Raw genomic sequence first — 16,323 nt, 5'->3', positions numbered from 1 at the left:
TTTCTTTCTTCTTGAATGTTTCCTTCAAATACAGACTCAGTAATGCATTCGGTCAAAGGGGATATGTATGCACTTTTGTGACTTTTGAAATGTATTGACAAATTGCTTTCTAACAAGGTTGGATGTATGAGGGTGCCAGTTTTACAACAGAATTGAGTCAGAAATGGGTCCTGCCCATAAGAAAGTTGTAGTATATTGGTGAAAGTATATCTGTAAATCAACAACTAGAGTATAAAGCATAATGAAGTAAACAAATTAAGAAGGTAACGAATCAGCTTTAGCTGGTGGTAAATTTTTTACTGGTGTTTGTATCCATTAAATATATAGATGTGTGACTGGTTGTTTGATTTTACTAACTAGCTCACCTGGTAAAAATTGCCCACCTCTCAATGCTCTTGCCCATTAAGCTGTCAAGATGTTGATTTTTTCTTGTCAATTATGTGAGATTTTTATTTTATAGTATTTGTAATCACTTATTTAAATTGAAAAAATTCTATTGCTACTCTCTGATCCTTGACTTTGTACATTTGCAACTAGGGTTGTTCCTTAGTGGACACTGGGTAGAATGCTCTATTTCATGCAATTTGCCTTGCTGGGATCAACTTCATACAAAGCAGTGTGAAAGGGTTAACACAAACTTAGAATGAATACAATGTTAAATGCATATTAGTTAATTGAACAAGTATTTATTTTGAATCACTGGCTAGATATTATTCCAGGGTTGAGAATGCAATGATGAATAAGTGTTCTAGCTCCCAATTATTTAACAATTTAAAAATTACTTAACAATATAGAAGGAAAAATCTATATGCAAATAACAATTTCAACAGTATAATATAGAATAGAGGTGAACACAGAGTTCTTTGGAAACAAGACTGTATAAAAATATTTATAGAGCTAAGCAAAGTAAAAATAACAGTGCCCTCAGATGTGAGATTCAAAATAACAATAAAACGAGTAAGGCAGGCAACCCAATAGAAAATTGGGCAGATGACTTGGAGCCTCACAAAAGAAGATTTCCAAATTGCCAACAAATACATGAACAAGGACTTACCTTCACTAGTCATTAAGAAAATGCAAATTAAAACCACAATGTGATTTAATTATACACCCTTCAAAATGGCTAAAATAAAAAAGGATGTAGGCAACTGGAACTCTCATATGCTGCTATTGGGAGTATAAATTGGTATGACCACATTAGAAAACTTTGGCAGTATCTTCTAAAGCTAAATATACTTGTATCCTATGACCCAGCAATTGCATTGCTAGGTATTAAGTCGTTTGCTATCTTAGTGTTTCAAAAATGGTTGAATATTGGCAATTTCTTATTGTTCAATTTTATTGTTTACCCAACAGAAATGCACACATTGGTTCACCAAAAGACTTGTGGGAGAATGGTCATAGAAGCACTATGTGTAATAGTACCTACCTAGAAAGTAACCAAATACCCATCAGCAGTACAATAAGTAAATAATAGAATGTTAATCTACAATAATGATTAATTAATCATGGCCACATGCAACAATATGCACATGCAACAATATGGGTGATTCTCACAAACATAACATTGAACGAAAGAAGCCAAACACAAAGGAGAACATATTTATGATTCTATTTATATAAAGTATAAAAACAAAACTAATCTATGCTTTTAGAAGTCAGGGGAATCATTTCCTTTTTGGGATTAGTGATGGGAAGATGGGCACACTAGGTTTCTTGATCGGGATGGTATTTACATTAATGGTTTGTGCACTTTTATGTATGTATAATTCACTAAAAAGTTAAAAAGAAATCAACAATAAAAGTAATGCAAGAAAGTTCAAATAAGTTCTAATTTTCCCCAGGGTAACTACTTTAATGTTTTTCTGGGCTAATACTGAATATCAAATTATTTAAAAAATTTTTGTGAGAACCTTGCTTTATTGGTGCTCTTAGATAATCCTGCACTGGTTGTAGGAACATAAAGAAGAGACAACACTGGGTGTGGCATCCCAGCAGGGAAGCTTTCTTGGAACAGATGAAGCCTGAGTTTTGTAGCATCTGTTGGAGGCAGTCAGAGTAGCAAGCCCAGGGCAGAGTGTTCCAGGCAGAAAGGCCAGTCTACTGGAAAGCACGGACTTGTTTTGGTGGTGGTGTTGGGTGTGGCTGGGTGAGAACCCACGATAGGGGACTGTAAAGAGCTTACTAGATCTGGAACTTGGGGAATAGCTAAAGAGGGATTAGTGATTAGTGATGAAGGAGAGTTTGGCAGAGGCCAGATCGAGAAGGGTCTTGAAATGCCATTGTACTGACTTCGGACTTGATCCCATAGACATCTGGGAGTCACCAAACAATTTAAATCTAGTCTGTGACACGATGAGATTTCCAATTAATAAAGAGTCAGCTGGCATTGGTGTGGGGAATGCTTGGAGAGGGATTAAGACTGGAGCCTTGGGGAATGAGTTAAGAGGCCATTGCAATAATCCAGGGGAGATATGACACACTGGTGGCATGGGATGGAGAGTGGGAACAGACATGAGAGCTATGGAGGAGACAGAATTGTTCTGGCAGTACTTGGCAATTGATGGGTTCGGTATTGATATGTAGATATAGTGCTTTTCCTTCCTAGTAAAAAAAAGTGCCTGAGTCTTTATCTTGATAAATGATGAAACACATCTATCCTTCTTGTTTTTCTTTCCCCTTTTAACACCTTTCTAAGGTTCGATAAGTCAAAAAATGCTGCCCTAACAAGCAAGAGAATGCTTATCAACTACTTCCCATTGCTTCTTGGAATGGAAATCCAGTGACCCATTTCATACTTGCTCAGTGGATGGTCAAGTAGGTCATCTTATGCACTAACATGCTAACTTCTTGATTTTGCCAAATGAGTCACTTGAGAGGAAAAAAGTAATTTATCTGTGTAGCTTGTGTTGATGCCATTCTAGAATTAGAAACAAGTGGTGCTTCAACATACTTTCATAAATAATAAACATTTTGTCTATCTGTTTACATGATCATATAGGTACAAAAATGTCTATACACACAAGAACAAACATGCATATATGTATATGTGCACATGTACACATATATACACATTTGAAGCTTTTACACTTGTGTGAAAAGATTACTTTGAGATTTTAGATGCAAATATTATCTAGGTATATAAAGAATAACATACTTTTTATTTAATATTCCCTCTATTTTTAAGGGTGATATTTGGGTGGAAGAGGATCCAGAGCATATTTTCCTCACTTTAATTATCTCATTGCATTTCCTTCCTTTCAATTTTGGTTTTCATAAACGGGAGCACTGTATTAATACATTCTAATTAAAAACCAGCCATGCAACCCTTCAGTTAAAGAAACAATTTTTAGTCTGCCTGGGATATCGTTTAGTCAGAAATTGCCTCTATGATTTTTGGAATTATCACCACTGCAGTGTCTGGTGACTGCTGGTGCAATGACTTGACTAGCTGATTTTATTCTAAAAATATCAGGAGTTGGCCACGAGCTCTTGCTTAGGAGAAGGGTTCAGAGCTTTTCCACAGGGGGCTAACCGAGTCTAGAAATGTCTATTCCTACCATAAAAGAAGGAAGGAGGTATTGCAGGGATGACAAGAAAAGACCTAAATTCATCTCCCGCTTGTCCACAGAACACCTTTCTGCTTTCTGGCTGCTGGAGGAGCTGTGCTATTCTTAGTTATTTCCTGCGAAGGCAATTACACAAAACCCCTCTGCAACACATTTCTGCATTTCTTTAGCAAATTCTCTTATGGTATGTAAATTCCCTATGCTGTAACTAACCCCGTGGTTTGCCCTTGGCTGGATGGGAAGACAGCCAGTACCTGTACTTGAAGATGATTATCTGGTCATCATGCCATCCTACCTCCTGGTCTCTAGTTTGGAATTTTTAATCTTTAACTTTTCCCTTATCTTCCCACTTTTCATATCTGTGATCCCCCCCCCTTTTTTTTATTAGAGAGGTGGTAAGTTTACAGAAAAATCATGCAGAAAATACAGAGTTCCCATATACCCCACCCCTCACACATACAGTTGTCCCTATTATTAACACTTTGCACTAGTGTGGTACCTTTGTTACAACTGGTGAAACAATATTATTATAATTATACTATTTTATAGTGCATAGTTTACCTTAGGGTTCACTGTTTGTGTGGCGTAATTCTGTGGTTTTTTTTAAAAAAATGTTTATTCTAGTAACATATATACAACCCAAAATTTCCCCCTTTAATCACATTCAAAAATATAATCCAGTACTGTTTATTACATTTACAATGTTGTACTACCATCACCACCATCCAGTACCAAAATTTTTCCATCACCCTAAAGAGAAACTCTGTACAATTTAAGCATTAACTCCCCATATTCTAGTTTCTGACTCTATGAATTTGTGTGTTCATATCAGTGAGATCACGCAATATCTGTCCTTCTGTGTCTGGCTTATTTCACTCAAAATGATATCTTTAAGTTTTATCCATGTTATTGCTTGTATCAGAACTTTGTTCCTTTTTATGGCTGAATAATATTCGATTGTATGTGTATATCATTCTTTATGTATCCATTCATTGGTTGATGAACAATTGGGTTGCTTCCATCTTTTGGCAATTGTGAATAATGTTGCTATGAACCCCAGTGTGAAGAAATCTGTTCGAGACCCTGCTTTCAGTTCTTTTGGCATATATCTAATAGTGGGATTGCCTAGGCATATGGTAATTCCATACTTAACTTTCTGAGGATCCACCAAACTGTCTTCCAAAATGGCTGCACCATTTTACATTCCAACCAGCAATGAATGAGTGTTCCTATTTACCCACATCCTCTCCAACATTTGTATTTTTCTATATTTTAATAGTGGGCATTCTAGTGAGTGTGAAATGGTATCTCATTGTGGTTTTGATTTTTATTTCTCTAAAAGCTGATAATTTTGAGCATCTTTTCATGTGCATTTTAGCCATTTGTAAATCTTCTTTGGAGTGATGTCTATTCAAGTCTTTTGCCCATTTTTAAAATTGGATTGCTTGTCTTTTTGTTGTTGAATTGTATACTTTCTTTATATATTCTAGATATTAAACCCTTATGAGATATGTGGCTTCCAAATATTTTCTCCCATTATGTAGATTGTCTTTTTATCTTAATGTTGAAGTCCTTTGATACTCAAAATTTAATTTTAATAAGATTCTATTTGTCTAATTTTTATTTTGTGGCTTGTGTTTGGTGTAAAGTTCTAAGAAACCATTGCCATTTTAAGTCTATTCACATTTCTTTTTGGAAATGGTTTTCATATGTTTTCTTTTTGGTTACCATGGAGCTTAAACTTAACATCCTAAATCTATAATAATCAGGTTTGATTTGTGTGCTGGTTTGAATCTGTGGTGGACCCCAGAAAAAGCCATGTCCTTTAATCCTCATTCAATATTGCTGGGTGGGAGCATTTTAATTGTTCCCATGGTGATGTGACCCACACAATTGTGGGTGGTAACTTTTGATCAGATAGCTTCCATGGACTTCATCAGCCTTCTTGAACCAAGGTATCTTTCCTTGGATGCCTTGGACTGGACATTTATAGATTTGTTTTAATTGGGACATTTTCTCAGCCTTAGAACTGTAAACTAGCAACTTTTTAAATTCCCTCTTTTAAAAACTGTTCCATTTCTGGTATATTGCATTGTGACAGCTATCAAATTAGAACAATTTGATATCAACTTAACTTCAATAGCAGGCACATGCACTGTTCCTATACCCCTCCATCCCCCCTCCTTTTTTGTTGTACTTGTTGCAGAGATGATATCTTTATACACTGTATGTCCCAAACCATCCATTTATTATAACTTTTTATGCATTTTCATTTTAGAACCTGTAAGAAGTAAAAAGTGGAGTTATATACCAAAAATACATTACGGTAGTACTGACATTTATATTTACCCAAATGGTTAGCTTTACTGGAGGTCTTTATTTCTTTGTCCTGTTTTGATCCACTGTCCTGTGTCCTGTTCTTTTGGTCTGAAAACCACTGGGCATAAAATTCTTGGTTGGCAATTTTTTTCTTTCAGCCCTTTAAATATTTCATCCCAATGCTTTCTTGCCTCCATGGTTTCTGATGGTAAATCAGCACTTAATTTTATTGGTATTCCCTTGTACATAACTCATTGCTTTTCCATTGCAGCTTTCAGAACCCTCTCCTTTTCCTTGGCATTTGACAGTTTGACTATTATGTGTCTGGGCATAGTTCTCTTAGAATTTGTCTTGTTGGGGTTCACTGGACTTCTTGAACGTGCATATTCATGTCTTTTATTGAGTTTGGGAAGTTTTTTTCCCATTATTTCTTTGAATATTCCTTCTTCCCCTTTCTCTTTTTTTCCTAGTTCTTGGACTCCCATAGTGTGCATATTGGTGTGCTTCATGGTGTCCCACAGGTCTGTTAAGTCCTGTTCACTTTTTTCATTCTTCTTTCTTTCTGCTTCTCAGACCAAATCATTTCAATTGTGTTGTCTTTGAGTTCATTGATTCTCTTTTGCCAGCTTCAAACTTCTATTGCAATCCTCTACATAATTTTCCATTCAATTATTATGGTCTTCAATTCCAGTATTTCTGTTTGTTTCCTTTTTTTAAATTTCTATCTCTTTGAAAATTGAAATTCTCATATTGTTCATTCATTGGTTTCCTGATGTCCTTTAGTTCTTTCTCCATGTTTTCCTTTATATCCTTGAGCATACTGAAGATTATTTTTCAAAGTCTTTGGTGTGTCCAAAGTCTGTTCTTGTTTGTTGATGGTTTCTAGATTTTTATCTTACACCTTTGGATGGGCCATGATTTCCTATTTCTTTGTTTGTCTTGTAATCTTTTGTTGCACAATGTACATTTAAATATTTTGAAGTGTTAATGCTGGAATTTAGTCTGTGAGCTGTCTTTTCCTTATGTTTGTATCTGGATAGTGATATGACACAAATTTCCTTGAGTGCCAGGAGTTAACAAAAACAAACCAATGTGAAATCCTCATTTCACAATCTTTGCAAGTTGTCTCTGCATTGGCTGATGCTTTTCTTCAGAGTTTAGACCTCCTATTGAGAAGATCAGTTCAAAGCAAATGTGAAGTGCTAGGTCTTTTCTTAACCTGAGTCTTGTCCTGGGCTTTTGCTTGCTCATGGCCTTAGAAATTCCCATTTATAGGAATTTGAATACCCCTTCTACCCCCTATGAAATGGACTTTCTTTTCCTCCAGGGTGCTCTATTGTGTGACTTAAAGCAGATAATCCTTTGTGTCCCAGCCTGCTTTGACTTAATTGTTTCTTAAACTGCTCCAGCTGTCTGTAAGCTGCTTCTTCCTGCAGGCAAGTTCTAGGAGGGCAAGCTAGAGATAAGTTTCCTGGGTCGGTCTTTCAGTCTGCCACCTGGTAAATTGACACTGATATATAGGCACCCAGTATGTGCATAAGGTTTACTCTGCTCCCTCCAGAACACCGTCAGGTACCCATAATGGGTACACAGGCTGGCTCCATACTGCACTGGGGAAGGGTTAGGTGAGGTTCACCAGAAGCTTCTCCAACCATTTTCTAAAGCTGTATTTTCTTGATTCAGCACTTTCCCGGATACTACAACCCTTTCGCTCTTTTCTGGAGTTTGAGGAAGATGGTTCTGCCAATTTTGCTAGTTGTTCAAAGATTCTGTGAGGAAATGGCACCATGGAGCGTCTTATACCACCATCTTGATCCGCAGAAATCCTGTGATCCACTTTCTTTTAACAGTTACCAAATACTTTTCAGAAGTGGACTTAGTACTCTGCAAAGTGCCCATCTGATCTTGGTGTCATGAAGCAGAGTCTGGGAAATTAATAAGGAGTGTAAAGTCAGGTCCCTCTTGCCCATATCTGTGAATTAAGCTAAATATGACTGAGTTGTAGGCCAGAAAATGTCAGTGCAAAACCAAGGCCCCCAAACCAAGGTAGCCTCTTCAGAAAACAAAACAAGGTCCAAAGGCACTGCTAGTCCAAAGCCCAGAGACAATCTAGCCAAATTGTGCAGTGAGGGGAGCATCCTGGATATGGGCCAGGGGTAGTGAGTGGGCAGCTTCAATCTTCAAAATAAATTCAAGTTTTACTATCATGTTGTGGGAGTGGCATGCATCTCTTAAACAGCTGAAAAAATTTCCCAGTAATTCAGGGTACTGTTCTGATTACACCAGACCAAGTAAAAATTCCTCCATGTTACTAAACATAGGCCTTAGATTCCAGTGGACCAGTACCAAATTTATGAGGATGTTGAGACAGGCCTAGGCCAAATTATTTCCTCCCCAATTGGACCATGTGATAATCTCTTGGGATTGAAAACTTGGTGTCCATTCACTTTCCTTCTCCATTGCCTGCTCTGATTGAGATAGTCACCAAATCTTGATTCTTGATGATCTCCCTCATACTCATTCTTTTTTGCTTCCATTTTCCCCAGTCAGACCTTAACAATCTGTCCTGAACTGTATTTCTTCCTATTGGGACTTTCTGATTTCTGTCCCAATTTTCCAATCTACCCTGCACTCTGCTTTCTTATTTTTATATCTGTACTCCATGGTTCCGAATTGTCTGCAGGGATATGTTTATATTCCTTATTTGTCTGTCAAGACGCTCCACTAATTGGCCCAAAACTACCTTTCCCAACTTAATCTATACTCCCTATATGAACCCTCTATTGAGTCAAGCATGTTGCCCTTGAACACACTTTCTTCTTTCCATTCCCATGTGGTTCTCTTGACATGAAAGGCCAGTTGCTCTGCCCTATATCCATTTAAATTCTATCTTTAAAGACATAGATCCAGTTTGAGTTCCTCCAAAATCACCTCACCTTGGCTAGAAGTTCTCTACCTCCCATTATAGCACTTTCTGTCAGTTTTCTTCCTCTCACCCTGCACTGTCCTGGGCTGTTAGTTAGCTTTCATTTGTGTGTGTTGACTTCCCTGACAAGAGTTTTAAATGCTTTGATGGCAAAGGTGGGCTTTTAGAGTATGAGAATCATTTCTAACAGCCTAGCACTGTCCTGAAGGTGCTGAATTTGCAGAGGATTCAGCGTAGCCACAATGCTACAGGGCAGTGATTCTCAATATTTTCAAAGATGAGGATCCCTTTTGTTCCCTTTTCATTGTCAAAAATGTTTGTATTTCCTACATATGTGTAGTGATTCATTGATCGAAATTTAAAAATCATAATCAGAAGCCTCTGTGAATTTGATTCTATCAAGTTATAGCTAAGTACAGCCACATCTACATGTATTTGAAAATTAGTAGTACTGTGTTTTTAATATAGTCTACATATAACTTTTAGTGATCATGTCGTTTTTCTGATTCTTGCAATAACTTTGACTTCCCATGCTCCCCACGTGTTCCATTGCCCATTATTTGGGCATATTATTATTATTATCTCATATGGTTGATGTGAGAATTAAATGAAATACTATACATAGGTGTGTGGCACAGTGCTTGGTGTTTAAGTGATCTCAATCTTTTTTTCCTCTCCCCATGCAACCACCAGGCTATTTTGAAGATGGGGAATTTCTGGGACCTTCTGGCCAATTTGAAATGGATGGGGCAGAGATTGAGGTGGTGGCGGTAGGAAAGGAAGGAAGTAACTCAAAGGAAGGGTTAAGGGTCCCCTAGAGCAGCGGTTCTCAAATGCTTCTGCTCTCAGGACTCTTACCCTGTTAAATATTATTGAGGACTCCAAAAAGCTGTTTATGTGGAATATACTTATCAAGAAACTTAAAAAATATGTATTTATTAATTCATTTAAAAATTACAATAATAAATCCATTACAAATTAACATTATAACACATTTTTATGAGATAACTATGTTTCCAAAAGAAAAATCAGTGAGAAGAGTGGCATTCTTTTACATTTTTGCAAATCTCTTTAATATCCAGTTTATGAGAAGACAGCAGGATTCTCAGATGTGCTTCTGCGTTAAATTATTGTGATGTTTGGTTTTGGTGAAGCGTATGAATTAAAACCAGGTTCATGCAGATATATTGTTGTAAAAGGAAGGGATATTTTAACGGCCTTTGAATGCAAACCAAAATTCAAATGGTAGTTTTTTAAAGGTTAGTTGCAATGTGATATGTGAAACATATTAATGAACTTTTAATGTTGTTACATTAAAATCCACCACTGCCTTGATTTTAAATAGCTCTTTTAATCATGCATGATTTTGTAACATCAAGCATAGGTCATTTGGAAAATATTGGTTCACTGAGTTATGCAGCTCTTCCAAGTGTTGACACATTCCATTATACAATTTCAAAAAATCACGTTCATTTTGATCCCTCCTGGTCTCATTAAATAAGTCTCTGAGTACTGGGATGCTGTCACACTTATGGAGGCAGATAAAAGTTTTTCCAAAATTCTAATGTGCATTGAAAGCTTGAATGTTATCACTGGCAAAAATTGTTTTCCTCGAAGTGAGGGGCTTAATTGTCCTTTTTTTTGAGAAAATGTCTCCCAAATACCCAAGTCTGAATATATAGAATTATCAGTGTTCTCTCGAGTAAATATGGTGTTCCATGAACACAGCAAATAGTTCACTTTCCGTTTTATCCAGGTTTTTCCTCGAGACAACCTTTGACACTTAGATGTGCAGCAAAAGCACCTTCTGTGCACTTTCCATTTTGTCACACAGAATATGAAAGACGTGTTTTCAAGAGTTGAGATTTAATAAAATTAATAATTATTAGTGCATTATCAAGGACATTCTTAAGTGAAGCTGGCATTTTCTTTTTGCCATGTGGCAGTGAAAAATGCAATGATTATTAGTAGGTTGCTTCCATTGCCTTGGTTTGTGCTAAGACACCAGCAATTTTATTACTGTTCATTGCTTTTGCATCATCAACACAAATGTCAAATGGTGAAAAATGTAAGTAAGGACATGGTATTATTACAGAAATAGTTGTGACCTCAAGGACCTTTAGAAAGAGGGGTGTGTGGACCATATTTTGAGAAGCACTGCTCTAAAATTTTGCAAAGGGCTGGCACACTACCCCCTATTCCCCTGACCTCCCTCATGCCCAGGATGTAAAATATAGCTAATAGCACATTTGGGAGCAGAGGCTAGGTCTCCTTCACCTAGGGAAATTTGCCTCCCTTTACGGAGCCTGAGATGAACTTTTTATTTCTTTGCAGAACTGAAGGAATCTGGCTTGGGAGCACGATTATTCTCCCCTCACCTTTAAACTGCCTCAGCTATTACTAAGTCTCTGGCAGTGATATGTTGATTATGTGAATGTAAAGCCCAAAGGAGCCAGAGGAATGACAGGTCAGATTCTCTTAAATGAGAAATAAAATCCAGGAGCCTGGCAGCGGGACATACGGCTCTCGCTCCCGCCGACCTTTGGTGTCACTCTGGTAGAATGACTGCTTCTGGGCAAGATGGTATGTGGTTTAAATGGAGATTTCTCAAACTGTTTCCTAGTATTAATTGTTCACATTGATACTACTTCGTTGTGCAGTTCATAATGCTTCACTGTCAACCTCACTTAAGATTGTTTTAAAAGAGGCAGCCAAATGCTAACAGGCCTCCATGAATCCAAATGATTTCAAAAGGTCCAATTTCCTTTAAATCTCCAAATCCAGATCTTTTTATATCCAATCACTGTTACAGGCTGACAGACACCGAATCTCTCTTTTGTCAATTGAATGTAAGTCTAGCAACTTTTAAGAGAGATGAGATTGAAGGACAGAGCCTCTATGCCCTAAAGGAGGAGGCTGAATGGAAGCCCATTTAATTTTTTGTTCAAAGGCACTAAATAAGGATCAATCTGTTACGGTTGAATGTAAGTCTAGCAAATTTTAAGAGAAATGAGATTGAAGGACAGAGCCTCTATGCCCTAAAGGAGGAGGCTGAATGGAAGCCCATTTAATTTTTTGTTTAAAGGCACTAAATAAGGATCAATTTGTTAGGGCAGCTTTTCAAGTGTAGCAAGATAGCTTCTTAAATCTGATGGGGATAAATGGAAGCTCAATACCCTTTATCTTATCAACAATTTCTCCAAATAATATTTATTAAGGGCTTTCAAGTCAGGTTTCTCAGCTATAAACAAGCAAATACTCTAAGCAGAGAAATTGGAAGCGCTGAACCATAGCAGTTTCTTGGGTTTGGACTGTCTAGACTAGAAGCTAGCATCATTTGTCCATAGTAGAGCATGCTGTCATCACTCAAAGGCTGAATTTATAAGTTGCTTCTAAAATAATTTGAAGTAGACCCCAATGAGCAACCAAGGCAAATTTAGCCAATTAGGGAAGAGATCTGGCTTCTTCACTCAGGATTATGTGTAAGGACAAAATTCTGTGATATGAAGAATCTCTCTTAAATAGAAAAACATTGGTTTAAGGAAAGAAGAGAAAATAAGCTATGCAGATCATGTGATAGATTTTTCCCTATGTATTCATCATATTTGAATTATATGCATAATATTCAAAATAATGAACCCTTAAGAGCCTGGCAAGCAAATAATTGTCCTTGTAACACAGGAAGATTTACATGTGTTTTAATGCCATAAATTTTAGTTTGTGCTGAGAATTCTGGTTCACTGTTTATAACAGGAGCAAAACATAATTGCTTTTGTTAAGAATCACTTCGGCTTATAAAAAATGCAGCTGTTTAAACATCAACAAAATTTTCAATTTTCTAAAAATTGGATCAACGTGTACAGGAAGCCTGGTTTGAGATTAAAAAAGTGTGTGGGCCTTTGTATACAGGCAAGTTTGGTGTGCTTGAAGACTCCATGAGATGGACTCATAAGGGACTTATTTGCATGAAAGATGAAGTTGCCTCCTGGGAGTAAATGACTCCTAAGGGAAGATAGCATTGTTGGGATACTGGAAAGGCTCAAGACCTAGGGGAAGGTGTTAGAAAGGAGTGACACTGTACAAGTTGAAACCAGTCACCGTGAACTTGCACTGCCTGAGTTCTTGGCAGAGGTGGGGGGGGGGCAATAATTAAGAGCAAGTAAAAAATAAAAGAATGATTTCAGAAAAATCTCTTTAAGACATTGGGAATATCTGTCTGAGATGCTATGTAACCCATGTAATAGAATGGAATAAAAGAGGGTAAGAAGTCCGCTTATTTTCTTGGACTAAGCAGCATGTGCAGTGGGTATTATGTGTTTGCTGGAGCAATAGTGACTTTGGGCATTGTGGGCACTGTTGTTTTTGGTGGTTATCTGGGCATTATTGTGTTTTCACCATTGGTGTAGTCGAGAATCAATACCTCAACAAGTCAGAATCAGAGTAAAAGAAAATAGTGGTTGCCTTGTGGTTACTGAGTACCAAAACCAACATCATTTCCTTTCACTGTGTAAAACAATAATGGGGCTGGGAGCAGTTTTCTGTAATTCTGAGAATAAGCAAATTTAGCTACTTGTTCCAGGAGATCTTTTCCTGAAAAGTAAGATCATGAACCAACCAAATGAGTTTATTTAACAAGAATAAATTTTCCTCATCAATACTCACTTCAAGAATCTCACCTTGCTATCCCCTCCAATCTATAGCTAACATGTCCTTAAATCTGCCCAATTACAATCAGCTCTCCACCTTGCCTTGTAAGAGCTGCCTTAAAATTACCCAGTTCCCAATATCCTTTCCTGCCATGCCCCTTCTGAGACACTATTTAAACTCTGTTAAGGTGGTGTTTCTCATACTGCCGTAAGTTTATAAAAACATTGTTTATATTGAGCAATAGCTTTTTTTCCCTGGTGTTTTTTGGGGTGGACTTGACAGCTGACATAGCCAAAAGTGTGACTGTCTGCATACTTAGGACATACCCTGAGGTTTAGCAGTTCCACAATTATGAGTGCGGGTGGAGCCAGAAAAATACGGTTTGTTGCTATTCTTTTGATCTAGTTTCTACCTGCAGGAAGGTAAGAACCGGGGAAACCATCCCATCTTATTTCAAGGAAGGATTTAAGGCAGTTTACAAAAAAGCAAGAGGATAAAAATAAGCCTCAGAAAGCAACGTTCCATGGAGCGGGATGCAGCCTCCTCACCTGTGCGGAGCTTATTTTCCTGACTATGCAGCACGCCCCATCTCCCTTCTCATCAGTCTCTTTTTCTACAGTGAAAGGCCACTTTCTCTTTAGCATATGAAGAGCCCCCCTTAGCTTAGATTCAACACTGAATCTCTTTCTCCCAGTGCCCTAACTATACCTGGCTTCCGCACTGGAGTGGGATAAGAGAGGTGGCAAGAGAAAAAGAAGGCAAAACCAGGAGGGGAAGTGGGCAGGGAGGAAGGGAAATCTGATTGCCCTTCTGCCTCTTGGGCATGGCAAATTAGTGCGCATGCGCTGCCTTGGCCTCCTTGGCTTCCGACCCTTGAGTTCTGTTCCCAGCGTGCACTGCGAGCCGAATCATGGATCCCACTGGTTCTGGATCATTGGGTGGCCTTGATGTTCGCAGAAATATTCCTTTAAGGCTCATTTACTGAGTAAGTGAACAAAGTCAGACCTTTACCTCAAATTCCAAGGACTGTAAACGGGATGCCTGCTTTTTGATGACAATGACTATAAAGTGGGTGAACTGGTAGAAAAAAAGAAGTGTTTTTTTTTTTTGAGTATTTTAAGATAAACATCGTAGATGAACAGGTTGATTCACCAGTTCAATTCAGTGACAAATGTGAATTACTTATTAAAATCTATGGCCTAATGATTCTATGCAAACATGCTTTTTGTTTTGACTGTGCTATTTTATAAGAATAAAAAAAGGAGATAAAATGTGTCCTGGCTGTGGTAATCCTGTGCTGTGAATTGAGGAGCATTCACGAGATGGTCTTCGTGTGTAGCATTGTCCAAGGATTCAAGAGAACATATTTGTCTCAAAAAGACTTACAGACTACTGCCATGAGAGAGCCGGAAAACCTATTACTCATACTCCGCTTGAAAACGTTCGTCCTCATGTTGCCTCAATCTCGGATGGTTTTATAATGCTGCCACACAAGCACCACGTGAGTCTTATTCCACCAAAGCAGCACACATGATGCCACACAAGTCCTATTGTCAGCCACAGGAGGATCTTCACACTCCTCCAGCAGAATTGTCTCCACCTCTACCTCTTTCTGTCCACCAGGAAACCTTTTGTATTACAAGAAAACCCAGCAATTTAATCGTTGTTTCTATTCAAGATGACTCAAATTTAGGTGCTAAAGAACCACCACCTCCTGCTCCCGCACCTGCTCATCATCATCCTGAATATCAGATTCAACCATTGGGATCCCACCCTTGTCTTATTATGCTTCCAGAGCAACAGTATACCTCACAGCCACCTCCTCCACCACCAGGCTATCGAATGTCATATCCTTCCCAGGCCGCAGGGACTTCTCACTTGGTTTATAGCCAAGTGTCACCTCCACCAATGACTTCTGATATACCATCCATAATCACTCCTCCTGAATGTATTATTGCCCGGGTGCCACCTTATATGAATCATTCTCCTCCAGGATCTTCCCAACCTCAAAATGATGGTCCTGCCTGTAAGTACATTCCCTCTTTTCTATTATAATCCTAACTCTTTAACCCAGTTCACAGAAGACCAGGGCACTCAACCCTCCATTTACACAAATGAGAGTCCTGGTATATTGTCTGTATTGAGAGCACTGCCACCACTTTGTCCAGTACAGAGTCCATCTCCCACTCTCCTTCCTTGACCACATTATTCAGATAAGATGAGATATAGACCATATTAAGAATGATAATAGTATTTTAAATAGTGTTCAAAGTCAACCTTTTAATTAAACTTTGTTTTGGAAAGGAAAAACTTATAGTTATAAAACACTTAGGCTCTTGTCTTTTAGAATGTTTTAAGCTTTAACTTTAGGATTTATTTCAAGTTCGGTACTATAGTGGAGACAAATGGCTTGGTTGAGCACAGCTGTATTTTAACAACTTTGTTCCCCTGGGGTAGTAAATTGACTCAGAGGTAACCAATTGCAGTATGATTTCCTGGAATAAATTTGCATTATTTCACTTCTGAAAGTATTGTTTATCATTAGTTTGTGCATGTGTGTGATATTTTGTGTAAAAGGGTTTCATTTGAATATGGTTTTTATATGAATTTAAGCACAGCCGCATACTGTTTTTTAAAACCATGTTTTACCACTCATTTCTTAAAATACAATAAAAATCCTACAAAAAATCTAGAATGTGCTATAAAAGACAAACGGTTAAATGGTAGAGAATTATTTCATGTTTCAAACTGAAATTTTGAGGTATAATAAGTATATAATGCATTTCACTTGGATGCCTTTTATTTTTAGGCAGCCCAGAACACCAAAATACATCAGAATTTCAGTGCTATGATATGTTTTTG

The 16,323-nt window shown here is 37.7% G+C and overlaps 1 pseudogene; it reads left to right on the top strand.

The window, feature by feature from the left end:
• The first annotated feature begins 14,371 nt into the window (after positions 1 to 14,371).
• On the top strand, positions 14,372 to 15,700 carry LOC143672129 (E3 ubiquitin-protein ligase Hakai pseudogene; annotated as a pseudogene).
• The last annotated feature ends 623 nt before the right edge of the window (positions 15,701 to 16,323 follow it).

Source organism: Tamandua tetradactyla, chromosome X (genome assembly GCF_023851605.1).
Source record: "Tamandua tetradactyla isolate mTamTet1 chromosome X, mTamTet1.pri, whole genome shotgun sequence".
NCBI classification, from domain to species: Eukaryota; Metazoa; Chordata; class Mammalia; order Pilosa; family Myrmecophagidae; genus Tamandua; species Tamandua tetradactyla.
Note: the sequence above shows the minus strand (reverse complement) of the source record. Positions and strands in the feature narration are given on the sequence as shown.